General features: G+C 39.5%; 1 protein-coding gene across 12 annotated transcripts in view; it reads left to right on the top strand.

Annotated features, from left to right (window-relative positions):
• NEK11 (NIMA related kinase 11) overlaps window positions 1–16,815 on the top strand; it is a 278,743-nt gene that overhangs the window by 85,309 nt on the left and 176,619 nt on the right. The window lies entirely within an intron of this gene.

The following is a 16,815-nucleotide window of genomic DNA, read 5'->3' as shown; positions in this document are numbered from 1 at the left end:
AGCTTGTTAATTAAGTAAATAATCATTGTATGCAAATCAACTAAAGTAGTTCAGAGCTATCAGCAGTGTTAAAGATTGTGCCTACTTCATTCTTCTAAAGAAGATAAAGTAGAAAGTTACCTTTTCTCTGGTAGGGAAAAGTAAGCACAATAGGGATTATGTGTTGGGATTTTCATCAGGGTTATTACTCCTTTTTTGTTCTTATCTCTCCCAAATGGGAGAGAACACTGTTACAGTTAGATCTACCTAGGGCAGATCCCCATCCATCCTGCCCTTTTAGTCACTCTTGAGATTATGCATTTCTAGGTTCTTCAGTGTTTTTTTTTTTTTTTTTTCATTGTTAACTGTTTTTCTGCCCTGGTGGTCTTTCCCAATTCACCTATTATCTTTCCTCAATCACCTCCTTCCCTGATTCCCTCCAAAAACCAAAACCAGATAAAAACCCACAAAGATATGTTATGAATGAATTTTTTAAAATTTTGCTTTATTGAACATCTCTTTGCCCATGACTGTGTAATAGCCCTTAGGGTGTAAAATCAAAGGTGATAGGATTCCTGTTCCTCAGGAGAAATTTTCTTGCTCTTTTTGATGTAATTTTCTCCAGTTAGAGAAAAATCAATATTGAGCTTTGGAATGAATTCAAGATACATATCTAAATTTCTCTTCACATTTATTATTATTATGGTCAGTTAAAAATAGACAAATATAAAATTTATTCATGATTATAGTTACATGGTATCTCAGGAAGATATTACATCATGTCATTTGAATGGAGAATAGATTTGTTTTATGCAGCTCATTATTTAAGTCTTTGGAATTACATATAGCAGGAAAACTGTATGTAATTTTTGATTCCTTGTGACAAGAATCTATATTTGCTTGCCAAATCAGATGGATGTCACTAGAAAACTGAGGCTATGGAACCCACTTTTGTCTCAGTTGTGACTCCATTAAACTTTTTTCGAAAAAAACTGCTCCTCATGTTGTATAAAGAATCATAGGAATATCAGACAGTATTGCTATAATATCTTAGCAATCTTACAAAAATGATATCTGACTCAGGCAAAACTTTAAGAAGCTAACACCTCCCAAATATAGAAATGTAGGAGAAGGTCAGCTCTCCTTGCAAAGATTACTAACTACTCAGCAAATTCTAGCTAAGGATAACTACCATATTATGAATTTATTGATTACCTTGGTTGTATCTGAATCAAATGGGCTTATCTAGTAATGAAATGTCTATTGCTAAACCTAAAGTGGAAAGAATAACAGAGAATTATAAATTATAGTGAAGGATGTATAAGTGTGATGAGTAATCTTTGGGAGACACTCCTAGAAAATTTAGATTGAATGAGGTTGAGAATTTTTCCACTGAATCTCAGTTTGTAGCCTCTGTTTACTGTGGGATATTTTGTTAGGATTGGAAACACTTATGAATAATTAACAGGTGTTTAGATTCAGCGCTAATGACTGTACATATTTATTTATAATGCTTAAAGAATTGTTATTACTATAATGCTATTATTTTCATTTGTTAATGTTTGCCCATATGTAACACTATCCTTCTTTTACAATCTGCCTAAACCTTTTGGGATTCATTTATTTACAGCCATCAAGTACAGGAAGTCTCTTTCTTAAAAGTGAGGTTACGAAAGTTTATGAACAGTTATTTAGAAAGTTAGGATAATTAGGTTCACTGAGGGCAGTACTTTGAACATGACTGATTTGTATAAGCTATTGCTGAAGATTTTTCCCCCACAGGAAAAATATATATGAGTTGAGTTCCTAGACTAGCTCTTTAAATTGGTTTAAACTGTGGATAGTGGTAGCAGTTTAGTCGCTAAATTGTGTCCAACTCTTGCAACCCCCATGGACTATAGCCCATTAGGCCTCTCTGTCCATGGGATTTTCCAGGCAAGAATACTGGAATGGGCTGACATTTCCTTTTGCAGGAGATCTTCCTGACCCAGGATTGAACCCACATCTCCTGCATTGCAGGCAGATTCTTTACTGCTGAGTCACCAGGGAAGCTGTTAGAATGGTTGTTTTGTAGGAGAAACAAGGGTGCTATAATTAAGCAGATAAAGGACAGAAATGGTGTGGACCTAACAGAAGCAGAAGATATTAAGAAGAGGTGGCAAGAATGCACAGAAGAACTGTACAAAAAAGATCCTCACGACCAAGATAATCATGATGGTGTGATCACTCACCTAGAGCCAGACATCCTGGAATGTGAAGTCAAGTGGGCCTTAGAAAGCATCACTACGAACATAGCTAGTGGAGGTGATGGAATTCCAGTTGAGCTATTCCAAATCCTGAAAGATGATGCTGTGAAAGTGCTGCACTCAATATGCCAGCCAATTTGGAAAACTCAGCAGTGGCCACAGGACTGGAAAAGGTCAGTTTTCATTCCAATCCCAAAGAAAGGCAATGCTGAAGAATGCTCAAACTACCGCACAGTTGCACTAATTTCACACGCTAGTAAAGTAATGCTCAAAATTCTCCAAGCCAGGCTTTAGCAGTACGTGAACTGTGAACTTCCAGATGTTCAAGCTGGTTTTAGAAAAGGCAGAGGAACCAGAGATCAAATTGCCAACATCTGCTGGATCATGGAAAAAGCAAGAGAGTTCCAGAAAAACATCTGTTTCTGCTTTATTGACTATGCCAAAGCCTTTGACTGTGTGGATCACAATAAACTGTGAAAAATTCTGAAAGAGATGGGAATACCAGACCACCTGACCTGCCTCTTGAGAAACCTATATGCAGGTCAGGAAGCAACAGTTAGAACTGAACATGGAACAACAGACTGGTTCCAAATAGGAAAAGGAGTATGTCAGGGCTGTATATTGTCACCCTTTCAGGTATGACCTACATCAAATCCCTGATGATTTTACAGTGGAAGTGACAAATAGATTCAAGGGATTAGATTTGATGGACAGAATGCCTAAAGAACTGTGGACAGAGACTCGTGACTTTGTACAAGAGGCAGTGATCAAGATAATCCCCAGAAAAAGAAATGCAAAAAGGCAAAATGGTTGTCTGAGGAGGCCTTACAAATAGCTGAGAAAAGAAGAGAAGCTAAAGGCAAAGGAGAAAGGAAAGATATGCCCATCTGAATGTAAAGTTCCAAAGAATAGCAAGGAGAGATAAGAAAGCCTTCTGAGGTGATCAATGCAAAGAAATAGAGGACCCAGAGGGATGGGATGGGGAGGGAGGTGGGAGGGGGGTTCAGGATGGAGAACACATGTACACCCATGGCAGATTCATGTCAATGTATGACAAAACCAATACAATATTGTAAAGTAATTAGCCTCCCAAAAAATAAATAAATAAATTAAAAAGAAATAGAGGAAAACAGTAGAATGGGGAAAACTAGAGATCTCTTCAAGAAAATTAGAGATACCAAGGGAACATTTCATGCAAAAATGGGAACAATAAAGGGCAGAAATGGGATGGACCTAACAGAAGCAGAAGACATTAAGAGGTGGCAAGAACACACAGAAGAACTATATAGAAAAGATCTTCATGACCAGATAACCATGATGGTGTGATCACTTATTTAGCATCAGACATCCTGGAGTGGGAAGTCAAGTGGGCCTTAAAGCATCACTGCGAACAAAGGTGGTAGAGGTGATGGAATTCCAACTGAGCGATTTCAAATCCTAAAAGATGATGATGTGAAAGTGCTGCACTCATTATGCCAGCAAATTTGGAAAGCTCAGCAATGGCCACAGGACTGGAAAAGGTCAGTTTTAATTCCAATCCCAAAGAAAGGCAATGCCAAAGAATGTTCAAACTACCGCACAATTGAACTTGCTTTACATGTTAGCAAAGTAATGCTCAAAATTCTCCAAGCCAGGCTTCAACAGTACATGAACTGAGAACTTCCAAATGTTCAAGCTGGATTTAGAAAAGGCAGAGGAACGAGAGATCAAATTGCCAACATCCGCTGGATCATTAAAAAAGCAAAAGAGTTCTAGAAAATCATCTATTTCTGCTTTATTGACTTCCCAAAGCCTTTGATTGTATAGATCACAATGAACTGTGGAAAATTATTCAAAGATGGGAATACCAGACCACCTTACCTGCCTCTTGAGAAATCTGTATGCAGGTCAGGAAGCAACAGTTAGAACTGGACTTGGAACATAGACTGGTTCCAAATCAGGAAAGGAGTACATCGAGGCTGTATATTGTCACCTTTTTAATTTAATTTCTATGCAGAGTACACTATGCAAAATGCCAGGCTGTTTAGTTCTTTGGCCCATTTTTTGATTGGGTCATTTATTTTTCTGGAGTTGAGCTGTAGGAGTTGCTTGTATATTTTTGAGATTAGTTGTTTGTCCGTTGCTTCATTTGCTATTATTTTCTCCCATTCTGAAGGCTGTCTTTTCACCTTGCTAATAGTTTCCTTTGATGTGCAGAAGCTTTTAAGGTTAATTAGGTCCCATTTGTTTATTTTTGCTTTTATTTCCAATATTCTGGGAGGTGGGTCATAGAGGATCCTGCTGTGATGTACGTCAGAGAGTGTTTTGCCTATGTTCTCCTCTAGGAGTTTTATAGTTTCTGGTCTTACGTTTAGATCTTTAATCCATTTTGAGTTTATTTTTGTGTATGGTGTTAGAAAGTGTTCTAGTTTCATTCTTTTACAAGTGGTTGGCCAGATTTCCCAGCACCACTTGTTAAAGAGATTGTCTTTAATCCATTGTATATTCTTGCCTCCTTTGTCAAAGATAAGGTGTCCATATGTGCGTGGATGGGCCAAAGAACTAAATAGACATTTCTCCAAAGAAGACATACAGAGGGCTAACAAACATATGAAAAAATGCTCAACATCACTCATTATCAGAGAAATGCAAATCAAAACCACTATGAGGTACCATTTCACACCAGTCAGAATGGCTGCGATCCAAAAGTCTACAAATAATAAATGCTGGAGAAGGTGTGGAGAAAAGGGAACCCTCTTACACTCTTGGTGGGAATGCAAACTAGTACAGCCACTATGGAGAACAGTGTGGAGATTCCTTAAAAAACTGGAAATAGAACTGCCTTATGATCCAGCAATCCCACTGCTGGGCATACACACTGAGGAAACCAGAATTGAAAGAGACACGTGTACCCCAATGTTCATCGCAGCACTGTTTATAATAGCCAGGACATAGAAGCAACCTAGATGTCCATCAGCAGATGAATGGATAAGAAAGCTGTGGTACATATACACAATGGAGTATTACTCAGCCATTAAAAAGAAAACATTTGAATCAGTTCTAATGAGGTGGATGAAACTGGAGCCTATTATACAGAGTGAAGTAAGCCAAAAGGAAAAACACCAATACAGTATAATAACGCATATATATGGAATTTAGAAAGATGGTAACAATAACCCTGTGTACGAGACAGCAAAAGAGACACTGATGTATAGAACAGTCTTATGGACTCTGTGGGAGAGGGAGAGGGTGGGAAGATTTGGGAGAATGGCATTGAAACATGTAAAATATCATGTAAGAAATGAGATGCCAGTCCAGGTTCGATGCATGATACTGGATGCTTGGGGCTAGTGCACTGGGACGACCCAGAGGGATGGTATGGGGAGGGAGGAGGGAGGAGGGTTCAGGATGGGGAACACATGTATACCTGTGGTGGATTCATTTTGGTATTTGGCAAAACTAACACAATTATGTAAAGTTTAAAAATAAAATAAAATTTAAAAAAAATGCCAAGCTGATGAAGCACAAGCTAGAATCAAGATTGCCAGGAGAAATACCAATAACCTCAGATATGCAAATGACACCACCTTTATGGAAGAAGGAAGAACTAAAGAGCCTCTTGATGTAAGAGGAGAGTGAAAAAGCTGGCTTAAAACTCAACACTCAGAAAATGAAGTCATGGCCTCCGGTCCCATCACTTCATGGCAAATAGATTGGGGAAAGAGTGGCAACAGTGGGAGACTATTTTTTTGGTCTCCAAAATCATGGCAGATGGTGACTGCAGCCATGAAATTAAAAGACACTTGCTCCTTGGAAGAAGACCTGTGACTAATCTAGACAGCGTATTAACAAGCAGAGACATTACTCTGCCGACAAAGGTCTGTCTAGTCAAAGCTAAGGTTTTTCCAGTAATCATATATGCATGTAATAGTTGGACCATAAAGAAAGCTGAGTGCCGAAGAACTGATGCTTTTGAACTATAGTGTTGGATAAGACTCTTGAGAGTACCTTGGACTTCAAGGAGACCCAACCAGTCAGTCCTAAAGGAAATCAGTCCTGAATATTCATTGGAAGGACTGATGCTGAAGCTGAAGCTCCAATACTTTGGCCACCTGATGCAAAGAGCCAACTTATTAGAAAATTCCCTGATGCAGGGAAAGATGGAAGGCAGGAGGAGAAGAGGATGACAGAGGATGAGATGGTTGGATGGCATCACTGACTCAATGGACCTGAGTTTTAGCAAGGCCTGGGAGTTGGTGATGGACAAGGAAGCCTGGCGTGCGGTGGCCCGTGGGGTCGCCAAGAGTCGGACGTGACTGAGCGACTGAACTGAACTGATAATCTCCATTTTGTATGACATTTTATCATGCTTTATTCCTTTAAATACTGTTTCCTGTAGTTCATTGAACATATTTGAAATGGATACTTGGAAATCCTTGTGTGTTAAGTCTGACATCTGGGCTCTGTTGGGTAGTTCATCTTGCATGCTGTTTTTCTCCTATATGGATCATTTTTTCCTATTTATTTGCATGTTTCATAACTTGTGAAAACTGGACATTTTAATTTTTTAATTTATTTTTATTCATGATCAACTGGGATTTATTCTAGGATTGCAAGAATAGTTCAACATCCACAAATCAGTCAATGTGAAACACTGCATTTCCAAAATAAGGATAAAAATCATATGATCATCTCAATAGATGCAGAAAAATACACTTGACAAAATTCAACATTCATTTCTAATAAAATCACTCAACACAATGAGTATAGAGGGACCATACTTCAACATAATAAAGGGCTTATATGACAGGCCCATAGCTAACATCATGTTCATACACAATCATGGAAAGCTGAAAGATTTTCCTTTACAATCAAGAACAAGACAAAGATGCCCACACTTTTATTAACCAAGGAGTGAAAGACCTGTACACTGAGAACTGCGATGTTAATGAAAGAAGTTGAAGAGAAACAAATAGAAGGATATTTTGTGCTCATGGGTTGGAAAAAAATAATATTTTTAAAATGTCCATCCTACTCAAAGCAATCTACAGATACAGTGCAATTGCTATCAAAATTTTGATGGTATTTTTCACATAATAGAACAAAAATTCTAAAATTTGTATTTTCTGGTGTTATCTTGGGGCTTCTCAGGTAGTACAGTGGTAAAGAATCCGCCTGCCAATACAGGAGATGCAAGAGACGTGGGTTCAGTCCTGGGTCAGGAAGATCCCCTGCAGAAGGAAATGGCAACCCACTCTAGTATTCTTGCCTGGAACATTCCATGGACAGAGGAGCATAGCGGGATACCGTCCATGGGGTTGCAAAGAGTCAGACATGACTGATCACACACATATACACAGTGTTATCTTATATAATCATTGTACGTTTATCAATACTAAGAAATTATCATTGATACATTACTATCAACTAAACTTCATTTGAATGTAAGTCATTTTTTCACTGATGTCTGAAGATTCCACACTGTACTCAGTCATTTCCAGTTTATCAAAGTTTTAAGTTTATCAGACATGTCCTTGTTGCTCCTGATGGTTTTGAAGAATACTGGTCAGGTATTTTATAAAAAGTTATTCAGTTTGGATTTGGCCAGTATTTTCTCTTGATTCAATGGGGTTTGGGGGAAAAACCAATTTTTGTAAGAATACCATAAAAGTGATGTGTCTGTCTCATCACAGTTTTATCAGGAGAAGTGTGATGTCAGCATGACTTAATACTGGTGACATCAGCTTTGGTCACTAGGTTAATTGATGTCTGCCAGTTTTCTCCACCATAAAGTTATTGCTTTTCCATTTCTATTCTACTTTCTATTCTCTATTTATTAGAAGAGAGTCACTAAGTCCAGCCCACACATAACAGGAGGGGAGTTAAGCTTCAGTGAGAGAAATAAAGAACTTTCAGATATATATTACAATATGTATGATCTTTGGAAAGAATGATGCTAAAGCTGAAACTCCAGTACTTTGGCCACCTCATGAGAAGAGTTGATTCATTGGAAAAGACTCTGATGCTGGGAGGGATTGAGGGCAGGAGGAGAAGGGGACGACAGAGGATGAGATGGCTGGATGGCATCACTGACTCAATGGACGTGAGTCTGAGGGAACTCTGGGAGTTGGTGATGGACAGGGAGGCCTGGTGTGCTGCGATTCATGGGGTCACAAAGAGTGGGACACGACTGAGAGACTGAACTGAACTGAACTGAACTGATGAAGCATACAGTAAGTTTTTGAGACATATCTATAAGGCAATGTCAAAGTCTAGCAGATCCAAAAATTCTTAAAAATGAACTACCGAGACAACAGCAACAGCACAACGGCAAAGCTAAGGAGTTCCTACTTTTAAAATCAACAAAGGATATGGATGGGAAGTTGCCAGAAAAGGACTTTAAAACTCCATTTGGTGAAGAGAAGTTCAATTTACTAGTAAACCAAGAAGTGTGAATTAAAGCAATGAGATACAAGGATTCTCGCCAGTCACTCTTACGGACATGAGTTACAACGTGGATATGAAACTTCTGTTCTAGCTCAACTTCAAGAAGATTGTTGACACACAAGTTGGAATGGTTCCGATAGCCTACCCTGAAAAATGCTTCAGAATGACTGGAATTCATTTGTAAAAACAACAAGGGAAATATCAGAGTTTTCCATTTAGTTCAACAACTTTAAATTCTTAGGCTAAAAAATTCAGAGACATCAGTGGTTCCCCTTGCTTGCAGTTTCTTAATCCACTCATCAACATGCACCTTAGCTTGTATGAGCTGGCCAAGGACTACATGAGTGGAAGCTACAGGAAAATATTCAAGGCACAATTTCTCCTGTCAGCAAGGCATATAAGAATCACCGAACACATCTCTGCCCATTGCTGTGTTATGGCGGATCTTGCCACCAAGAGTCTAAAGGGGATGGAAGTGGATACACAGGAAATTCTTCAGGAAAACTGGATATTTTAGATAATATATTGTATCAACTCTTCTCACTCCCCTTTCTCTGGGCTTGTTATTTGCTTGTTTATTTGCTAAGTGAATAAAGGGATTTATTGACTGTAATTATGGACGAACTGATACTATGTGACTTCTGAGTCTGGGTCACAGAAGATGACACTGTTTCTGTCTGATTCTCTTGAGATCTTTGCTCTTGGAATTCAGCTGCTGTGCTGTGAGAAAGCCTGTGTATAGCACACTGGGAGTGTAGTGTAAGGAATCAAGGCCTCTGGCCTTTAGCCCTGGCCAAGCTTCTAAATGATGGCCAACACCTATCAGCCAGTCATGTGAGTGACTTGGAAATGGATCTTCCAACCTCAACTGAGCTTGCCCAGAAAATGCCGTGAAAAGAAGATTCAAGCTGTCTTTGTCAATTTCTGAGAGAATAAATTCATGAGCAGAATTACTATTATTGTTTGAAGGCACTAGGTTATGAGGTGCTTTATTATTTTTAGTGATGACTAGAATAGGCTTTGTCAGGAGGACAGTAAAGCGGAGTTGAGAGTCAGCTCCTGGTCAGGGTCTCCATTATAACAAGCCGACACCGTTCATTTTCCTTATTTAAGAAGTTTAAGAAGTGACTGAAGAGAAGTGGCTCGTGCAGCACGGCAGTCTGGTACTGCTTGCCGGTGCGTTTGATGGATGGAGCCCAAGAACCTGGGCCTCGGCTGAGAAGCTGGATCGGCAGCTTCTCTGTGTGCCTCAGACCCTCCCTCCATTCTTCCTGACTCCTCTTCTCCTGCTCGCCCCAGCCTTGGACCACCTTCTCACTCCAGCACCATCTTGCCATCCCTCCCATAATTCAGTGGTGTACAGGAGCCAGCTCAGACCAGCTCACAAGACTCCACTACCCACATCTCTTCTGAACCTCACAGAAACCAATAAATGCTTCAAGTTAGGGCTTCCCTTGCCATCCAGAAGCCAGTTTACCAGGATGTCCAGCTCCCTTAGCCTTACTCTGTCTTGCCCATGAGGTAATCACCAAAAGAAAGAAAGATCAAGATAAACATGAAAGTTCTAGACTTTGTCTTCAAAAGATTGGCAGACATAAACTGCCATATGCACAAGGCTCTGATGTAAAAGGTGTGAGCCAGGGTGAGTGTGCAGAGCATCAGCTACAGTCTCAGAGAGTGGATGCTGCTGCTTAGGATGGGAAGGATAGAGAAAAGTCTGACAAAATGCCTTTCAGGCAGAAAGATCCAGTGCCCATGACTGAAGGAGGGGGGTGTCCACTGGGGGAAGAGGGGTGGACCTGCATGGAAGTAGGCTGCAGTGTTAATTTATTAGATGTAAAATTTTCAAAATCTAATTTTTCAAACTCCATTTTGGTGTTTTTTCATTTTCAAAATATACTGAGAATTTGAAAGTAGTTGCAAGTGACCTGGGCCTTCTCTGACTCCTGAAAGCCCTTGAGAGCACTATAAGGACATGGAAGTATAGTCCTTCCAAAGGGAAGCTCTGCTCAGTGTCCTCCGGCTAGCTGAGGACAAAGTGTGAGTGTGTGAGTGTGTGTGTGGCGGGGGGGAGGGGATGTGCAATAAATCCACGTGGCTGAAGAGGCAGTCAGGGTTCCTGTGGTGAATGACCATAGTGAGGACCTTGGATTTTACTTTCTGTGGGATGAGAAGCTGCTGAAGACTGTTACATGAGGGGATGGTGTACAAGTTGGTTTTGCTGAAATAACAAAGAGCTCCAAAAATCTCTGAGGTACTTATAAAATGTATTTCTTCTTCACATTACGAGACAACTACAGGTGGCCTGAGCCTCTGCTCCAGGTTGCAAGCCTGCTCTGCTCCTGCTCCAGTGTCATAGGTCCAGGACCCAGGCTGTGTCCTGGTCTGAAATGAGCCTGTCTAGTGCTCAGAGAAAGAGCAGGGGCATGCAAGATCTTTCATTTCTGTGCATGGATTATTCTGTAGTTGTGGCAGGAGAGCTCAGTAGCTGTGGCACGAGATTTATTTGCTGTGTGACATGTGGAATTTGAGTTCCCTAACCAAGGATGGAACCTGCATCCCCGTTGCACTGCAAGGCAGATTCTTAACCACTGAACCACCAGGAAGTCCTAAGGCTAAGGCCATCTTAAAAGAGCCTCTGGAGACTGTCAAAGATGATGAAAGCCATTGGAACACAACCATTCGCTCAAAGTGTAAAGTATCTTTTTTAAAAAAAGAATTTTATTGGAGTGTGGTTGATTTACAATGTTATGTTAGTTTCTTGTGTACAGCAAAGTGAATCATTTATTTTTGTCGTTGTTGTTCAGTTGCTAAGTCATGTCTGATTCTTAGAGACCCCATGGACTGTAGCATGCCAGGCTCCTCTGTCCTTCACCATCTCCCGGAATTTGCTCAGATTCATGTCCATAGAGTCAGTGATGGTATCTAACCATATCATCCTCTGCCACCCCCTTCTCCTTTTGCCTTCAATCTTTCCTAGCATCAGGGTCTTTTCCAATGAGTCAACGCTTCACATCAGGTGACCAAGGTATTAGAACTTTGGCTTCAGCATCAGTTCTTCCAATGAATACTCAGGGTTGATTTCCTTTAGTGTTGACTGGTTTGATCTCCTTGAAGTCCAAGGGACTCTCAAGAGTCTACTCCAGCATCACAATTCAAAAGAATCAATTCTTCGGTGCTCAGCCTTCTTTATGGTCCAACTCTCACATCCATACTTGACCACTGGAAAAAGCATAGCTTTGACTAGATGGACTTTTGTCAGCAAAGTGATGTTTCTGCTTTTTAATACACTGTCTAGGTTGTACATATACATATACCTACTCTTTTTTAGATTCTTCTCCCATATGGGTCATTACAGAGCATTGGGCAGAGTTTCCGGTGTTATACAGCAGGTTCTTATTATTATCTGTTTTATATATAGTAGCATGTGTATGTCATTCCCCCAATTCCAATTTACCCCTCCTCCCCTTACCCTCTGGTAACTGTAAGTTTGTTTTCTACATCTGTAACTTTATTTCTGTCTTGTAAATAAGTTCATTTGTACCCTTCTTTAGATTCCAACATGTGAAGTCTCTTATGTCACATGAGCAAGGCATGCTGCTGCCACAAGCAGCCTCTGTGCAGCGAGGGGCTGAGTAACAGTTGGCATTGGAAAGATGCTTTCATCATGGTTGCCAACCCACTTCTTGACCCAGCTTTGAACGCTACACATGTTTATTTCCCAGACTTTATGGTTTGTGTGGAGTCTATGACCATGACCCCAAGAACAGCTAACGATCAAAAAATCTTTCCCTTTTGTTTCCCCTCTGCCCTGTGATCTTCCTGCTGCAGTCCCTTTAGGCCTTACCCTGGGGTTTCTCGCATTCCCTCTGATTTTGGATTGGGCAGAACCCCTATGAGTTTTAGCTGCTGTTCTTAGATTGGCCCCCTGTGCTTTTCAGGGAGTACCTGTTGACTGTTTTGAGGGTCTTCTGTTGTTTTGTCTCTCAGTCACTCACTCCATTGACTCTGCTGCTTCTCACACAGATGCTGACATTACGCAGGTCACGTGGCAATTGTGACTTGTCTCCATATACTTGTACCTTGAGGCTCAAGGAGATACTTTGTCACCTAACTTTGTTGAAAATGTTGGCCCTGGTTTTAAGTTTTGCTATCTAGCTGCTCTGTTTTACATGAGGATTCAAGGAAGATACGGAAACTATGCTCCCAATGTAACCACCATTTCTCCCCAAATACTCAGACCTAGCATTCTAACAAATTCCCTGGGAGATTTGTATGCACATTAAAGCTTGGGAAGAACCACTACAGATTCTGGGATATGATTGGCCCTTAATAGATAGTAGTTATTAATATATACTTCTTAAAATTTGTTCAAGCAGCCCCAGAGACATTCATCATATTGACTGAGTTTATGTTGATTTTCAACATTACTACACTAAAGACTTGTTTAGGGTAACATATTAAAGCAAAACCTGCTATACTTGTATTCAATTTCTATTACTCTACTTATTCAGCTGCTTAAATTATATATACTCTTTTCCAGATGGATATGTTAGGGTAGTCCTTGCTTATACCAAGTAAACATATTATCTAGAAGATCAGTAAAATTTCCATCACTAAAGTCATGCACCACTGTGGGGTAGGCTCTTCTCTGCAGAATCAGGGCAAATTTCAAAGAGTAAAATTTATTCATCTTGAGACAAGACAAAGTCAGAGTTACATTTGCAATTCATTATCAATCTGTGCTTCAGAAATCCTCTGGGCAGTTCTGGTCGATTTGGACAGATGGCAAGTTTATGGAATTCAGGTATAATTTGCTTCATACACCTGATCCCAGTCTTCCTTTTCACTGCCACATTCACCCCCTCAGGGATGTATTTGTTTACTTCTTCACAGTTGGCTGTATTTTGCAGGGGGTGGGGGTGGGGGAAGGAATGCAAGTTGCAGACTTCTAAGTAAAATATATCTCTTGTTTTTTTCAACTCATCTCCTGGCCCCTGACCCTTCCCTGCTGTTGCATTGCCATATTTAAGACCTGGGAGTCAAATAAGAGAAAAGCTTTCAAAAAGGATAGAAGTGATGAGTTTGAGATAATGTAATTATTCCCATGTAGATATGCCTGGTTGTAAACTGGAGAAAATTAAAACATAGACATATAGCTACATATATGTATAGTCATTAGAATACAAAGTATACATAGTAGATGGATTGTAAAACTGGTACAGGATAATCAAAAAATCTTTTGCCCCAAATGTCATCAAAGTTTCTGTGATCATATTGTCTCATATTTCATTTACTGGCTCCCGTGCCAGATAGGTGCACTGGGACCATAGCAGATCCCTTTCCACAAGTTCAGTTCAGTTCAGTTCAGTAGCTCAGTCGTGTCCGACTCTTTGCGACCTCATGAATCACAGCAGGCCAGGCCTCCCTGTCCATCACCAACTCCCGAAGTTCACCCAGACTCATGTCCATCGAGTCAGTGATGCCATCCAGCCATCTCATCCTCTGTCATCCCCTTCTCCTCCTGCCCCCAATCCCTCCCAGCATCAGAGTCTTTTCCAATGAGTCAACTCTTCTCATGAGGTGGCCAAAGTACTGGAGTTTCCGCTTTAGCATCATTCCTTCCAAAGAAATCCCAGGGCTGATCTCTTTCAGAATGGACTGGTTGGATCTCCTTGCAGTCCAAGGGACTCTCAAGAGTCTTCTCCAACACCACAGTTCAAAAGCATCAATTCTTCAGTGCTCAGCCTTCTTCACAGTCCAACTCTCACATCCATACATGACCACAGGAAAAACCATAGCCTTGACTAGACGGACCTTTGTTGGCAAAGTAATGTCTCTGCTTTTGAATATGCTATCCCGAAGTCTCCGTGTGCTGCAGCACAGCCAATATCAGTAGCTCAAAATAAAATAGGTAAATGGAAAGCAGCATGCATTCAGTGTAGCTGAGAGGATTTCCAAAAAAAGGAGTAGTTTTGCATCAAAATTGATTACCGAGTTGTCCTCTAAATCTAATTGTTCCATGGTCTATCTAGCCAGATAGTTCCTCATCTTTTTATAACCCCAATACATTCGTCAAGTATGACTCAGGTAGAATTATGTCTTCATGAAACCCAGATTTGACTTTGTGAATAGATGTTTATAATTTTAATGAAGTCCATTTATCAGTCCCTAACTTTATTGTTCATGCTTTTTGCATTTTACTTAAAAAAATCTTTACTTACACCAAGATCAGGCAGATGTTTACCTGTTTTCTCTTTTATGACTCTATTTTCATTTAGACCCACCTTTAATTGGTTTTTGTGCTTGAATATGATGTGAGAGAGGCATTCGTATGTAATATTTTCCATATGGATGTTCAACTGTCCTAGCATAATTTATTAAAAAGATCATCTTTCTCTCTACCACAGTGCAGTTTATCTTTGCATTAGTCAACTAGTTGACTATGTGCAGATCTGGTTTGATCTGTATTTTGTTCCACTGCTGTATTTTTTTCTTCCTCGCCAGTATCATACTTTCATAAGAAATGTAACTTCATAATAATCTTGCTGTTTGGTAATACAGAACCTCCAAACTTATTCATCTTCAGTTGCCTTGGCTACCCTTTTCCTTTTGTAATTCCATGTAAACTTTAGAGTCAGCTACAAAAAAGTCTGCTAGGATTTGGATTTATATTGCATTAGATCTATAGATGTTCTGGGGAAAATTGATATCTTCAGAATATTGAATGTCCCAATCCAAGAGTGTGAATTTATCCCTCCTTTTTTTTTTTTTTTTAAAAAAATTTCTCTCAGCAGAGTACTAAGGCTATAGTGAAGCGTCTTGCACATGTTGTGTTTAATTTATTCCTACATATTTGACATTTTGTGATGTTAATGTAAAGGACATTTAAAATTTTGTTTTAAAATTTATCTCAGGCTTATAGAAATGACCTTTGTATCCAACAACCTTGCTAAATTCAATTGTTAATTCTGGTAGTTTGTAGTGTCTTTTGACCTTTTTGATATCCATAATCATGTTGAAATGCTTAATGACAGTTTGTCTTCTTTTTAATCTTCACATCTCACTTGTTTTATGTTCTTTTGTCCTTTCTTGCTTTTTTGGTTTTAATTTAATTTTTATTGTTTGATTTTTTTCCCTCTAGTAACTGGTTAGTTTTACACTTGTCAGTTATACATTGTTTTACCATTCTTCTGGTGGTAACTCTGCTGCTAATACTGCTGCTAAGTCACTTCAGTCGTGTCCGACTCTGTGCGACCCCATAGACAGCAGCCCACCAGGCTCCCCCGTCCCTGGGATTCTCCAGGCAAGAACACTGGAGTGGGTTGCCATTTCCTTCTCCAGTGCATGAAAGTGAAAAGTGAAAGTGAAGTTGCTCATTCGTGTCCGACTCTTAGTGACCCCATGGACTGCAGCCCACCAGGCTCCTCCAGGCAGGCAAAAGTACTGAAGTGGGGTGCCATTGCCTTCTCCGCCTCTTATTTCTAGTGTTCTATAATGGGAATAGTCTCAGATTTGAAAAGAAAAGTACTTAACTCAAGAGTCAGTTTAACTTAAACCAAATCATTTAACTTCTCTGAGCCAGTTTCATCATGTCAAAAAGGGGGAAAATATGTTATTGGCTCTATTTCACTGGGAAATTATGAGGCTCTGTTGAGATCTGTATGAAAGAGCTTTGTAATATGTAAAGTACCAATCATTTAAAAATTTTTAGTGTTATTATTTACTGGAACAGAAACATTTTCAATGTATGCATCCAGGATTTTCTTACAAATGCACATTTTGTTGAACACCCACAAAATGGTTAAAAAGACAGTATTCATGTATGTATGTATATATTGATAATATACTTTGCCTTTTATGTTTGAAGTTACATAAAACACAGGTACACAAGGTCAGTGGCAAATTTATTTCTGATCTTTCAAACAACTAATAAGAAAAGGGAGACCTGGCTAGTTATATAATTAAAAATACCCAGAAGGTAAAATTAACCCATTATTCAGGAGAAAAATTCTTTCCTAACACTAAGTTCAGGCAGAAATTTCCCCTTAGTTTTCTTAATGATGTAGATTATTTAAAATATTTTTCTACTGGTTTAGAGATGAGTGATTTGCATAGTTATTACAAATTACTGTTGGACTGATCTAGAACCTTAATATTCTGT

The sequence above is a fragment of the Bos mutus genome, chromosome 1, assembly GCF_027580195.1.
Source record: "Bos mutus isolate GX-2022 chromosome 1, NWIPB_WYAK_1.1, whole genome shotgun sequence".
In the NCBI taxonomy this organism is placed as follows: Eukaryota; Metazoa; Chordata; class Mammalia; order Artiodactyla; family Bovidae; genus Bos; species Bos mutus.
This window is presented reverse-complemented; position numbering and strand designations above follow the sequence as displayed.